This window comes from Dreissena polymorpha, chromosome 1, assembly GCF_020536995.1.
Source record: "Dreissena polymorpha isolate Duluth1 chromosome 1, UMN_Dpol_1.0, whole genome shotgun sequence".
Classification (NCBI taxonomy): domain Eukaryota; kingdom Metazoa; phylum Mollusca; class Bivalvia; order Myida; family Dreissenidae; genus Dreissena; species Dreissena polymorpha.
This window is the reverse complement of record NC_068355.1, coordinates 125,357,049-125,373,760: the sequence shown is the minus strand read 5'-3', so window position 1 is coordinate 125,373,760 and position 16,712 is coordinate 125,357,049.

Below are 16,712 nucleotides of genomic sequence, written 5' to 3'. Positions count from 1 at the left end.
AGTTTGACACTAGAGTCCACATAATTCATTCTAAAAAAAGGGAAAATGCAATAAAGCTTTAATTGTTATGCTATCTTATCCAATCTTGCACACTTTTGAGTGAGAGATACGCATCTTGGACAGTCTCTGTACAGGCCATATCAGAGCAATACCACCATTATGATTACCGGTACCCCTTTTTGTGAGGAGCAGCAAATTGGTCTGTGCTTTGTTCAAGCTCTATAACTGTATTTAACTTTTTGCATTGAATTTGCATATGCATAAGTCATCAAAACTAACCAAAAATGAATGGTCCAGATTTCAGCATAAACAACAGAGTTTGCCTTTGGGTGTTTAGTAAAAATTGTACAATCGTCAATTATTGGGTGGCGAATTCAATAGAATTTTGTTTATGCATTCTTAACCAAACTTTGATAATGAGTTTTTGATTTAATTGCCCTATTTGCTTTCTTGTACAAACACCAGAGTGATAGCCTCTTTTTGCAAGAAAAAAAGAGAATAATATGGAAAAAAAGACCTTAATTTTGTCTACTCTTGACCAACATAGAACAGTTTTGATGTCATGTAATGTCTCAGTTAAAGTCGCATATTGGTCCGAGAATCCTCTATATCACACTAATCAACATTGTGTCAACAGTAAAATATCTGTCTCATCTGGGATAATGGTAGAAAATATAATTCTTTTGTCAGACCTGTTAGAATGCCAATGCTTGTTACTACTCTTGCGAGTGCTTTGTACCCACTTGTTTTCATTTTGTTTTCATGATTAATATTTGCCATGTATATAACTTCATTTATGCTACAACAATGTTATGTTTTATCAATCAAATAGCATACACCAATATGTATATTTTTGTAAATTATCAAATTGATTATTGGCAGTTCCCGATCCGCCTGGCAGTGTCACGTGCATCAAGAGAATGGAAACTTCAATAGACCTTCAGTGGTCATTGCCTGAAAAACCGAATGGTGATCTGAGAAGATTTATTATTAATGCAACGTCATCAGGACAAACAATAGTTGTCAGCACTAGTGATGTCACAACCATGTTTACTGTAACAGGTTTAAGTCCAGGTAATATAATTTAAAAAAAAAATAAGTGGCATTCAAAAAAAGCATTTTCTATGACTCTTTTCCAGTTTTTATGTACAACAAAAAACCTAAGTATGACACAATCAATACATAACTTAATGTTAGAAGACCCTGAGAGGGCAAGCATAAAGCAAGCCCCAAGAACAAGAACTTAATCTCTTCAATATTTTCTACATTATTACCATGTCTAGTGGATGGCTTAAAATGTGTGTTTTCCACGAAGAACTAGAGTTTGAATCAAGAATTTTAAGGCACTGCATATAATTATTGTAATTAACATTTGTTTGTATTTTATACAAAAACATATGTGTTGGGTGAGGCCATGGTTGTTTTTGTTTTGTTTTTTAATAAAACTTTGGTTTCTGTTTCTGTTAAATGATAAATATCTTTTAATGAACATTCATATTTAGAGTAAAATATTGCATGAGATTGCATTTTAGGTATAACCAAGGTCAAGGTCATTGAAACTTATCATATAATAAAAGCGTTCTGCTCAATAAGTCAAGAATAAATTCAGCTTTTATAATCAATCTTCATTCAAATATACCTAATATAAACTACTTGCTTGGGATTACTTATGTGTTCGTTTGATCACTGTTATTAAAATAGAAAACTGGTTTCTGCTCCATATTATATGAATTAATTGAGGTTGTACAATGAAATTAACTAAATGGATACCTTATATCAAGACAATGCTGGGGATTGTGTAAAGGTGTGCTATGGTGTCAAGGTCACTGTTACTCAACAGAACATTGTATACTCTAGGATTGAGTTTGTGCAATAAAACTTCATACATAGACATACCAGGTATGTACATGGTATGCGTAAGGTCAGTCACAGTAAAGCAGTTTAATATTGATTACTGCTGAATATCTATAAAAATAAATAATTATATTGTCAATAAAAAAGTTTTCTGCAAATGTTATTTTTCTGTTTTTCTAGTTCTGACCAACATAGCCTTGTTTTCTTGCTTTCAATACATTTTTCAGAGATGATATAATGTTATAATACTCAAAGTACACAGCTTTTTAGGTCCAAATATTTTTTTAATATCTGAATTCATGTTCTTCAATTAAACTGATTGTTCTATTAACATACTGTAATTTTTCACTTTTTCTTGCATTGGATTAAACACTGAAATTTTTTTTTAATTGCGGTTTGCGCGATCCACGGAGCGGGTTCACAACATATCTGATCGTGATATAACTTGTCAGGTCATTCGAGCATGTTTATGTATGGTTGAGCATATATCAGCAACTTCAAAACATGCTATTTACCTACCTAATTGCCGTAATTATGTTACAAAGTGGTATAACATAAAACTTTATTCCACCAAAGTATTTTCAAATGTGTACTATTAAATTTATAATCCAAAAAGTATTACCAAGTTTTATTGTTCACAAAAGATTACAAAATCTAACCACAAATAAACAGTCCTTGTGTATTTCCTGTAAATCCTTTGTGCTGAATATAAGCATGCAAAAATAAGACCTCATGTACAATATTGCATTCTTTCTCATGGAAAGCATGGGCTTTAATATTTGAATGCTAAATAAATACTTTTCAGCGCATGAGAGACAACTCACTCTTTACTTTTAAATTAAAAATTGGTAGTGCAAAAAACTGAAAACTTTTTCTCTGAATTACAAAAATATTAGTCTCTATAACGCTCAAAATCAACGAAAATTTCGTAAAGTATTTCGTAAAATAAAGTTAACACCTAAACAATCAGTGTTCCTTATAGCCATAGCCACAATTTCAACGCTAGATGTGGTATGATTACATAGATTTATGTAGATACAAAATGCTTGTTTTTATTTATTTGTGACCACAATAAATTCCATGTTAACTTCCTGCATATATATCTATTGATACGACACACGAACACTAAAATGGTACCATGTTAAAACCATAATAAAAACGAGCATTTTGTATCCGCAAACATCTATTTTACCAGACCACATCTGGAGTTGAAATTTCGACAATGGCCTTAAGGAACAATGATTTTTAATTGTTTAGCTTTATTTTACGAAATGAAATTTTCGTTGATTTCGAGTAGTAATGTTACTTTAATTTACGCTGATTCTAACACACAAAGGTTGTTGAGATAGGTCAGTATGGATCTGTGACATATACAGTAATTGTATACAATTGCATGTGGAGAATGTGTGTATTCAACAGCCTGAGCGCTGATTGGCTTATAGGTACAAAGAAGAAAGTGATTAATGGCTGACATCATGTCAGTTCAAGTCAAATTCAAAAGAGAATGTTGTCAAAAGTGACACATGAAAATGACCTTTGATGTAGGGCAATGCACAGGGATCTTTAAAAAAACAATAATTATATACCATATATATATATATATATATATATATATATATATATATATATATATATATATATATATATATATATATACAAGGGATGCAATGGACCACACTATAAAGGATTTGCAGTGTACATGCATATCAATAATTAGTGTTTTTTTTAATTTTCAGGAACTAACTATGGCTTTCGAGTATACACCGAAAATGAGAATTTTATATCAACAACATATGCTGCAACCGTTGGGGGTGTTGATGCCTGTAAAACAAAGGCAAACAGTAAGCTTGCCTATTTTAAAATAAAATGCCAGTGGTAATGTGATACTGACACTGACTGCCCATTGAGCAAAGTACTTGTAACATGTTAATACACTCTAAATAAAAAGTCAATTATTGCTATTGATTAAATGGTCCTATGTATAAAAAATATCACTATCAATATGAAATTATTTATATGAGACATTATACAATCATGGTTGACATTGTAATAGGCTCAAGAACCAAAGTCTTTCAGCAATTAAGAAGTGGTACATTGCTTTTCAAGTGTCAGTCAGTTGTCAGCATTAAGGTCTGTTTTATCAGATGGTTAGTGTGTAGTACATTTGGTCCACCCCTTCAAAGAACCTTTGGTTATATTGATTTGCACCTGCGCATTGGTCGGTCGGGCAGTTGGTTCATAGACTAACTTGTTCTTTACAATATCAAGAGTACATTGTATGATGGTTACTTTGCATGATATGAAGATTTGTTTTGAGATCAAAGGTCAAAGTCAGTGTAAGTTAAAACATTAAATTTAGAACATTTTCTGTTCACATGATATCTAAACAAATCTTTGATATTCAAACAGATTGGTATGAATGTTATTCAGGATGAAAGGAAGATGTCTGATCATGGGGTTAAAGGTCAATGTTACAGAGACTTAAAATTTAGAACATTCCACTATTGCACAAAAGCTAGAAAACTCTTCAACCTTAAAACATGCAAATCAGTAAGCAGGTTACATTTTTATGTCCCCCACCACTATAGCGGGCAACATATTGTTTTTGCCCTGTCTGTTGGTCTGTTGGTTTGGTCAAACTTTAACATTTTCCATAACTTTTGCAATATTGAAGATAGCAACTTCATATTTGGAATGCATGGGTATCTCATGGAGCTGCATATTTTGAGTGGTGGAAGGTCAAGGTCAAGGTCATCCTTCAAGGTAAAAAAAAAGTCAAAGCAGCGCAGAAGGGGACATGGTGTTTCTGACAAACACATTTCTTGTTATATTTGCATTAAGTGGAAACATCTTTCAATTCTAATGTCAAAAGTCAACCTATGATCAGCTATATTGGTGTGTTGCTTACTTTGGATTAAATGAAGATGACTAAGGATCTTCAGATTAGGTCACAGCGGCATGCAATATTGATTTTGCTAATATCCAATATTGATGACTTGGCTGCAAGAAGGTGGATAAAGGGGGACATACATGTTTAACAAACATATTTTGTTGGAAAATTAAGTTTGTGCATGCATTAAATATGTTTTAAACTGAAATAATGCCTCAAAACCTTACATCTTTTTTGACATTCAATTTTGCAAAAAATATGTTCCAATTAATCCTGTAACCCTAAGCGTTCTAGTTTTTGACGTATTGCTCACCACATTAAGTGAAAGCCCAAGTTCTAAAAGATAATTATTGCACTGCTCGTTTTTTTTTCAGTGTCTGAAAGTCCACAAAATTTACAAATACCTGTAGGAGCTATAACCAGTCGTAGTATCAAGTTGTCTTTTGAAAGGCCTGCTAAGATTTACAGTGAGGAATTACTAGGATACATGATTCACTTGCAAGCAGAAGGCCAATCTTGCATGCAGCTCTTGTACTCCTGCTCAGACTGCAGATCGAGCTTTTCTGTAAGATTTTAACTACAGTGAGCAAATTTTAATAATATATATTTGTTAAATAGAAAAGGAGAATTATTGGAACAATAGCAATCGTTCCGAAAAGGTATGAGTTAAAATTCACCGTGTTTTCAGTAGCAGTTTTCAACTGTTTTATGGTTTGTGTAATACAATGCAACAAACACATAACGTTTTCTTACTGTACGTTTAACACATGATCAATTCTATGTTACAGAAAGTAATAGAAAATGAACAACCCTGTCCAAACAGTGTCACAGAGAATAAAACAAAAGCCAGTTTAAACCAGACCCAGACTGCTAATATTACTGGTCTCTTACCGGACACTGAGTATACAATAACAGTAGAAGCTGTCACTGAGACTGGCCGTGGACGTAGTGCAACTGAAACACCTACAACACAAGAAGAAGGTTCGTATTTTTAGTGTGTTAAGTTACAAAGTTTGAGCATTTGAACTATGCTAGTGTTGATGATCATTGATGTCATTTTCCAAAAAAAAGTTTTAAGTGTTTATATCAACCTCATGTCAGAAAAATAATCAAGATACATATACATTTTTTCAGAGCCCAAAGCTCCACCCACGAACATTACTGTGACAAACATAGAAAAAAAGTCATTTGTTGTGACATGGGACTTGATTGGTCCAAGGCCTGGTAAAGTGATCTACACAGTTATCTTGACGCCTGATGAAGGGGCACCAAATAAGACTTACTCTGTTGAAGGTAATTATATAGCAACCACTTCAAAAGCATTTTTTGAGGTTGCGAGGGCTGTTATGAATGTGTCGTCCCCCTTGCAAACAAGGAGTGTTCCCAGAATTTCCAGAAGATACCAAGTACTGTTTTTTCCTAGGAAACTGACACAAGAGCGTCGCTATAAGCCAATGGCTTTCAATACAATCGGGATTCAATAAATGGATTAAAATAATCTCACTATGTTACCGAGGATTATAATGGTTTAGCATGCCATTGGAGCATCACTGTTCAGTTTTGCCCGATGTTGTTGTTTGTAATATTTTAGTCAACTAATGGGGTCGAAGTTTAAATGAAAAATAATCCCAGTGCGTTTGATGAAACACACACAAAACAAATTAAACATGATATATAATCAGAAGAGACTTGTTTTATGTGAAATGAAATTATGTTCCTAAAGCCACCTTAATAAAGCCTACATTAAAGTCTTCATTCTTTTGTCTTAATTCTGCTTTAAATTATAATTGTTAATAAACAAATTTACAAACATTGAGACATATTTTATGTTTGAAAGATAAACAATAAGATCCAAAGTTGTTTGATATATTATTTTATGTTGTTATTTTTAATTTTAACGTCTGTTTCATTTAGGTTTTAGAAACAAATCAGCAATCGCAGATGACCTAGAAGAATATTGGAACTATAAAGTAGCTGTCAGTGCCAAAACAAATGTGGGTAAAGCAAAACTGTCAACCACAACAAATCCTTTTAAAACACATCCAGCAGGTAATACTTGTGTGACAACCATTAATCTGTTGTACATTTCAAACAAAAGGTAATGGTCTTCTTTGCAAGTTCTGTTACTAGAATGATCATTTAATATAAGAAACAGATAATTGTTTCCTTAATAATTTTAATTTAGTCCAGCCTAAAATAACATAAATATTTTTAAACAGTCTGTTTTTTATGGTTGGGTCCTGTAAATCTGTATAATAATTTTCTCTAAATGCAATTAAATAAACCGATTGTATATTTCCCCAAAAATGTTGAAATAATGGCCATTTGTTAATCATAAACACAAGTATTGAACTCAATGTTGTATTGCTTTTCTTACTAGCTCCTGGAAAAGTTACCAATTTTGACGTAATTGTTGCTTCAAATCGAACCGACAACTTCACAGCATTGACAGTGCAGTGGGGCCCTCCAGCACCCTTGGAGTGGAATAGTGTGATTGTGAAGTATGTGCTAAAGCACAACGTTACAACCTCTCAGCTAGAAACAGTAAGAGCTCTGAATTATCACTGTACTTATAAATAAATGAGTCTATTTTGTTGCATCTTCATTAACTTGTATTTGATTCAAGAATGCCAATAACACTAATAAATTCATCTTAGTAGAATATGCAAATAAAGAGCTTTTTTGATTACCTTTGGACCAATCACCGTTAAACTTGCTCAAACAATTTGCTTAAATGTCAAAAATCTAAAAATGAGTCTTAAAACTTTGAAAAAGCTTATCAAACAGTGCAGTTTATTTAAGTCTCAGGTTTAGCGACATAACGACTTTTTCTCTCTTGTGAGAAAACTATGTAATTTCTTTCTCGACCTGGCATTAGTGTACATATTTGTACACAGTTGATGTTTGTATTAAAAAGACTTGTAACTTCCAAAGTAAATTAACTTACATAACATCTCAATACAGAATCGATCAATGAAAACATCTTCAACAATTACGACATGATTATGCTAATAAATACATGTAATTCAATAGTTTACTATAAAGTTAATACTTTTAAGCGTCAAAATGTGTTAACATGAAATAAAGAATGATAACAAATACATTAGATTAAATGGTTCACCATTCAGTTTTAGTTTTACTTCACTTTTATGGAATAATGTGAGTTTTCACTTGTAAAATATTAATCATTTTCAATATCAGGCACATTAATTTTCAGTCAGCCATTATAGCTCAGTTGATCATATCGTTCATATGGTGAGCTTTCGTTCTTAGTTTGTAAGGCCTTTTCCGTCAATCGTGGTCAACATTTATCTTGTGAACACTCAAGATGCAATATAAATTAAGCAATTGTCTTAACATTTGTCAGAACAACCTCGGATGAGTTCGAAATCGGGTCACTTGAGGTCAAACGTTAGGTTTCTTGGTCAATTTTAAAAAAAGCTTGAAGCTTGTGGATATCCTATTTGGTCCAATATTCGTTTCACTGGAATTTGTATTTATTATATCCCAGCTTATTTCGAAAATGAGTCTGGTACATTACAAATCATGGCTGCCATGGCTCAGTGCTGCTTCTTCTAATTGCTTAAGTGAATCCATGTGAACACTCTTGAAGACACTTTAAAATAATCATAAAACTTGTTCAGAACATGAATGTGTTCTAATGATATTTTGTATGAGTTCAAACATGGTTCTGATCCATTAATAAAACTTGGCTCCCAGACGGCGTCAAGTTTTCCGAGTATAGTGACATCTTGTGAACACTCTGGAAATCTTTCATCACAGAACTTGCTCAGAACAGTTTTCCTATTTAAATCTCAGCTGATATTTAAAAAAAATTCTGGAAGACGCTTATCTGTATATGGATACCTTGTTTACTACTAGTATGTAGAGATCGCTTTTTTCGAATCTTCATGACATTTTCTCATATTAGTTTTACTAAAGGTATCTAGTTTGCGCTCAACATTGGTTCCGGTCCGTTTCTAGACATGGCTTCCATGTAGGAAGGTCAGTTTTCCTAATGGCATTAAGTAAGCCCATATGAAAACTCATATTTTGTATCCTTGAAATTCGCACATTTGTTTTAATGATAGCACCGCTGATATCGGAAGTAGTTCTGATCAGTTAAAACAAATATTGATATAACGGATAGGGGACGTTACCTTTTATTACTAAAGTGGAACCGCAGCATAAAGCATCATCCAAGTTCAAAAGCGGTTCTGGATAAAAAGCAAAATTCAGAAGCCACATTCATTTAACAAACATCACAAAAGCTGCTTAGATCAGTTTTGTTTATTCGTTTCTTAGTTAAGCGACTATGAACATTTAGTTCTCGTTTACATATATAAATACTGCAGCTTCTTTAAAATACAAAGTCCAACATGCTTACCTGTAAGAAAACTTTTCTTAATTGTTTCAACATAATAAACACTGATAAAAAAATAGGAATTATCTGGTGACATTCTAAATGATTGTCATTTTGTTATTAAAATAATCGACCTTCTCATACTACTACTTGTAACTACAAATCGAACCTTCTACATACTTTTCAGAAAATTTACACTTATTTAGATGAAAACTGCATCGACATTTAAAAAATAGTGTTATGGCTGCTGACCCCTAAACAATCTTGTTTAACTGTTTCAATGTAATTATTGATTTTCACTAAATTTAAGTGACCTGCTAAAGCTAAAATTGCATAAGTACCTGATACTTGAAAATACATTGCAGAAATCCTACTCAAATGTAGATCAAATCTACACAGAAACATTCAGCATTAAACCAGACACTACATACTATTTCGAGGTAAGAATAGAGGCTTGTTACAGCCTTCGCAGAATCTGATCAATTTTCATTGTTTAACTTAACATAAATCGGAAATTAAAATAATATGGATCATGATTTAAGAATGCCTGTGTGTCGATGATTTATCGATTGTTTTATCGATCATGCTGAAATCTGATTCATACATAATCTGTCTCTGAAATATTTTGTGTTTTGGTATTTTACGCCCCCTTGTATTCGAATCTTTTAATTTAAGTCGATATGTCATTTATATTATGGGGCGGAGCCTTGGATATATGAAATCAATTTTCATTTTAAAGTTACAATTTTCAAAATGGTTGCCTATTTCCAATTTGATGTACTCAATATTTACATTTCACCATCATCTTTTGCGAATGGTTTGTGCATTAGGTGTTTGCACAAAACAATGAGACCAGTGACAACATGGGGGCTGTATCAACAAGAACAGAGACAACACCCGCTGAAAGTAAGTGTTAAAACAGACATAAAAATGTGAATCACTAGTAGGCATTTTTATGATAAGATGTTTGTAATGTTTTCTTGTGATTGTTGTAATTCGTGTTTTGATTAAATGTAATGTGTTGGTGAAAAACATGCTCGATATAATGATCCTATTTTGTTTAAGGGTAAATGATGTTGATCGTGTTTATCAGCCAGTAGCATTTCTTTACATTGAAAATGCAGCAGATACAATGGAGAAGAGTTATAAATTGAATATTATTTATAAGTTTAAAATACAGACAAGCTTTTTTGCTTTAAAAAAATCTGAAAACGTCAAAGGCTTGCGAGATAGGTTTATCAAGCCGTGCTTAATAAATAATATTTAACATTAACTGAAAATCACTACACATTGTTTTCAGGCCACCTAATCTGAACATCAATACACATTTTTATATTTCCATCCGATGGGCACAAATCTTGATAAAAATGTGTGCCCTTTAAAACCATGATAAATATAACAAAAAGCTTAGGTTAACCCGCCCTTGAGTCGATTTTACCCTTGAGTCGGACATTTTTATCTTTGCAGTTTTCAAAGATCAGTTTTGTTTAGCATTATTTGTGACGTTATAACGAACAATTTACCCTTCATACTCAAAACAAGGATTGTTTGTTAAACATGCATGCCCCCCATATGGGCTGTCGTGGCAGCCATTGTGTGAATACGTTTTTTGGCACTGTGATCTTGATCTTTGACCTAGTGACTTGCAAATCAATAGGGGTCATCTGTGAGTCATGATCAATGTACCTATGACGTTTCATGATCCTAGGCATAAACGTTTTTGAGTTATCATCCGGAAACCATTTTACTGTGTCAAGTCACCGTGACCTTGACCTTTGACCTAGTGACCTGAAAGTCAATAGGGGTCATCTGCGAGTCATGATCAATGTACCTATGAAGTTTCATGATCCTAGGCGTAAGCGTTCTTGAGTTATCATCCGGAAACCATTTTTCTAAGGTGAGTCACAGTGACCTTGACATTTGACCTAGTGACCTAAAATCAATAGGGGTCATCTGCGAGTCATGATCAATGTACCTATGAAGTTACATGATCCTAGGCATAAGCGTTCTTGAGTTATCATCCGGAAATCATTTTTAGCTCGACTACAGGCTGTCAAGCGGTCATACTTTTTCCTACTTTTTCCTACTATTTCCTACTTTTTCATCAGGATCCTACTTTTTCCTATTTTTTTACCAAATCTTCCTACTATTCCTACTTTTTCATTTTCAATGGAGAATTTTTTTTTTAAAGAGTTTATTTAGTAAACTTGCAGGATGAATGAATCTATGGCATGACTGTATCCCTGTTAATGTGCATTCATCTAGATGAGACCTGACAACCCATGCTGACTGTCTGCTAGCACCTCTTCAGGAGCATAAATATTTATTTCTTATGTAACTTTTAAAATTATTGACAAGTTTTTTTTTGAAGTAACAATAGTGCCTTGTTTACTTCCTTAGCATTTGTACACTGCACACTTCACTACCTTACACAGTTCCCAGTGATGCAAGAGCTGAGGGAACCCATTGTTTATTCCAGTTTTATTTTGTTTCCATTGACAACAATTTGACCAAACCTTATGCATGTTTACATGATATTGCTGTTTGGAATGTAGAGATATAGAGATACATGTATTGTATGAGTGGTTATGTAATATGGAATTTATTACACAAGTTATTGGAAAAAAGATAAAACTGATGCTTTGCCGAGTTTTCATCATTTACAAATATAATGTAATAAATTCTGTATTACATGACAACGGATATGATGTTCTATTGATATGATAGGTACATCATGTTTAGTAATTAAAGATAAATGCACAGAGCCTAAATGCCCTGATACATTTTTATGCTCCCGGTAGGGTGGCATATTGCAGTTGTACTGTCAGTCCGTTTGTCTGTCTGTCTGTGTGTGTGTGTCCGTCCGAAAACTTTAATATTGGCCATAACTTTTGCAATATTGAAGATAGCAACTTGATATTTGGCATGCATGTGTATCTCATGAAGCTGCACATTTTAAGTGGTGAAAGGTGAAGGTCATCCTTCAAGGTCAAAAGTTAAAAAATACAATCCAAGGGAAGTAATAAGCTTTAAAAGGGAGATAATTTCTAAACCTGCCAAATGATATATTGAAATTTTATTTCAAAGCTGCGCAATAGTGGGCATTGTGTTTCGGACAAACACAATTCTTGTCTAATGATGCCATAGCTAGTGAGGTAACTTCAAGGTGTTAAAGCGAAGTATTAAAATTATTAAACGGCATTATTACACTCCCGTAAAGTCATCAATAATGTAAAAGCCATTATTTGAAACTGGAATAAACAATGTAGTGCAACTTTTTCATTGCCCAATCAATGCTGTCATAAAAGATGTCAGGTGATAAGGTCCTATCTCCAGTTGCATAATCTGCTCTGCAATGACCAGTCATTTTGAATGTAAATTAAGTCATTATAACTGCACCCTATTGTCCATTTAAAGGTTTCACAATGTAGCTGTAGCAGAGCATTTACACTGCTTTATATACTAGTATTAATCTTGTACAACAAGTTGGTGTATCACTAAATAAATTTGGTCTTCTGCTTAAGGATATAACATGCACAATATAATTACCATTTTTATATCGATACACAGAAGACCTCTAACCACTTATTTGATGATACACCAAAATGAACAGCAACTAATTACATGTATACTTCTTTATCAGGGTAGCTTTGCTTGAAACTTAATTATCATAGATACACTATAAGTGCTAAAATTCCTAGTGGGAAAACAAAGTTTAACCCTTCATGGATGGAGAAGTTGGACAACAGTGGAAAAACACTGGGATCATGGTGCAAGAGAGATACCGGCAATGAGTTCGCAAGATATTGTACTGTCTGAATGAAGTCCATCTTGTAGTAATTCTGGTGCTAATCAACTTATAAGTCATGCAGATGGATAAAAACACAAGGAAAACATGAAATACATGCATGATAATTCACAAAAGCGTTTGTTTGGAAGTGCCCAAAAGCCAAGCAGCTCTCAGGGTTGTGGGGATAAATCTATCTGTATGCAAGTACATCCATCACACAAGGAACAGATACAAAAGGCTGAAATCTTCTGGGCCCTTAAGGTAGCTTCAAGTGGGTATCCATACAGAACATGTGATGGCACTCCTGCTCTGTTTCAAGCTATGTTTCCTGGACCTGTGTCTAAAAAATAAGTATTATGTATTCCTACTTTTGAGGGAAAAGTTCCTACTTTTTCCTACTTTTTTCCTACTTTTCTTGCAAAAGTAGTTCCTATTTTTTCCTACTTTTTGAAAAAAGGTCACTTGACAGCCTGCGACTATTATATATGAAATATATATAGTGGAGCTATCCTACTCATCTCGGCGTCGGCGTTTCCGTTTCCGTTACCGTTTCCGTTTCCGTTAGCGTAAGCGTGCAAATGTTAAAGATTTCGAACTACCCCAATTATTTTCATTGTCCCTTGACATATTGCTTTCATATTTTGCATACTTGTTGACCAACATTACCCCAACCTATAAACAAGAGCAGACAACTCTATCAAGCATTTTGTTATAATTTTGGCCCCTTTTCCGCTTAGAATATGCAGCAAATGTTAACGTTTGCGTACTACCCCAAATATTTCCTATATCCTTTGACATATTGTTTGTATATGTTGCATATTTGTTTACCAACATGACCCCAACCTATAAACAAGAGCAGACCACTGTATCAAGCATTTTGATATAATTACGGCCCCTTTTACACTTAGATAATTGAACATTTTGCTTAAATTGCCATAACTTCTTTATTTATGATCACATTTATTATTACTTTGACAAAACAACACTTACCTGAATACCACAATGGATTCCACCCAAACAATACCCCACGCCCCTACCCAGAATCCCTCCCCCCCCAACTTTCTTTTAAAACATCATCTAATAAATTACCACACCCCACATTATACCCCCCTCTCATCCACCCAACCCCCTACCCCCCCTACCACCCAATTTTTTTTTAAAACATCTTCCAATAAATTATCACACCCCACATTATACCCCCCTCTCACCCCCACACCTCCTCTTCCCCCCCCCCCCCAATTTTTTTTTCTTTTCCGTTTTGTATTTTTGAAAGATCGTCTAATAAATGACCACACCACACCCCACATTATACCCCCTGTCAACCCCCCCCCCCCAAAAAAATAAATATTTTTTTTGTAAACATCTTCCAATAAAGTACCACACCCCCACATTATACCCCCCTCTCACCCCCTCCTACCCCCCCTTCCCCCCCCCCCAAATTTTTTTTCCTTTTTTTATTTTTGAAAGATCGTCTAATAAATTATTGAATATGAACAATTTCCCCATGATGGCTTACGCTATACTGTCAAGCACTCGAATAGTCGAGCGCGCTGTCCTCTGATAGCTCTTGTACTATTTCGAGTCACCGTGCGTGACCATGACCTTTGACCTAGTGACCTCAAAATCAATAGGGGTCATCTGCGAGTCATGATCAATGTACCTAAGAAGTTTCAGTATCCTTGGCCTAAGCGTTCTTGAGTTATCATCCGGAAACCATCTGGTGGACGGACATACGGACGGACCGACATGAGTAAAACAATATACCCCCTCTTCTTCGAAGGGAGGGGGGGCATAATAAATAAAATTTTGAAATCAAATGTTATCAAATATTATCTCACGATGAATTTGGATTCGTTTACGTTTAAATTACTTCTGGTGACGGAAAATTAAGAATTTTCATTTATCGATTATCTTTATACCTTCGGTATTTTGGTCAGATACGTTTGACAGCCTTCACAAATGACTTTATATTGAAAACATAAACGTATTCTATAATAATGAAAGGTAATTTTTAGTGGTTTGCTCTATTGAATAGGTATTACTGTAAAAAATGAATTACAACTCAATTAACCCTTGAGGCGAACGCAATTCGCCCTAATGGCGAACATGAGTTTATGTAATGGCAGAGGCATACGGATGAGAATTAACCCCATATTCATTCCGATTAGCATGACTCAATCTATAAAGAATCCCATAGCTCACAAACAACACGAATCACACAATGTTTTATCTTTTTATGTCTGTACTTTTCTTTGTCATCCCCAGTGCTACAAATGGTCCCGCTATTGTAAAGGTCGGATAGATACTTCAAGTTACCATGCCATTTTTCCTCTTTTTATAACTTATTTTCGTCGACATGTTTACAAAAGAATAAACTTATAAAAATCAACACATGTCTGTTCCTGTGCGATTTGCATTTTTATAAATATAAGGAATGGATAACCAAATAAATGCTTAATACAAATGTGTGTCCGTGTTAAGTGCGAATGTGTCCGACTAATGGGCGAATTCAATGGGTATTGTTAACCAACTACTATTCAATGAACATAAACTGGGAATCAAATAAGTATGTGTAAAATAGATTCATATGATAAGATAGTTAAAGCTTGCACAAGCTGAGTGCCGGCTTTGAACACAAAGCTTTTTAGACTTATACCGCTAACCCGTCCGACTCAATGGCGAGTTTCCCTAATTGCTCTTAAATTCATTTGTGTAGCCTTTTGTTAATCTGTTAAGTCAATAGTTAATATCCAAGATATTTCCGTCACGTAAACACAATGTTTAATGCTTTCATTTTGGTTGCAATACTTTAGTTCCCAAGGTTGTTGTGAACGAGACCAGTGACCCAGTGGTGGTGCTCATTAACCAAGAACGGACCACAATCACACTGAACATTGCTGAGGCCTTCCTGTCCGAAAAAACCAATGGAGCAATCGCAATCAGGCGCACTGCCCTCATAGGGTGTCGGCACGATACGTGTGACTTTGATGGTCGGTTAAGTATGAGAGAAACTATTATACAGATTGGTTTGTGTTTATTTTATTGAAGTTACTAGTTCTTTCTATAAATAATTTTAATATATGCATATAACATCCTGAAATAACGAAGTCATATGATTAGGTATAAATTAGTTTACCTTTCTGGTTCAAATTGGAGTAGAACTACAAGAACTTGCACAGTGAAAATTTATCTTTTATAGGGTGACATAAACTTTTTGCTAAACCTGGAACTGTGTAACATTAATTCATTCTTAGAAATTATCAGAGCTTTTTGTTGTATTGCATGTTTGTTTGAATAATCATTATGCATTCTAAGATTTTATCAAAACTATAAATAATGCTTTTTTTAAATGACTGTTTTGTGATGTTTCGTGTTTTTACTTAAAAAAAATAATGTCACGTAATTACCCATTGTTCGTTGATAACACACAGTAACAACGCAAAGTTCATTTCTGTTTTCATCGAGATTTATTTCTGTTTAATAATTTCTAACACAACGCTTCTAATGTTCATGAAGTACAATTTTACAGCGCGGCGGCCGACATGGCCACCACGTCAAATAGACGTGACAAATCTCTAACCGCAGACCTTTCTTATTAACTAAAACACTGCATTTTATCCCCAGGATAATTTACATAAAATCTACTTGTAATTTCCATTGGTCATCAAGGTCTGGGCTTATTACGGATTGGTTGACTTATTAGAACGTTCTAGAAGGAACAATCTATTCATGTATTTACTTGCTTGCAAAATGCACTAAAATCTAATCAATTTATATTGGTTTAGAGTAATCCCGTTACGTTCGTCAGTACTATA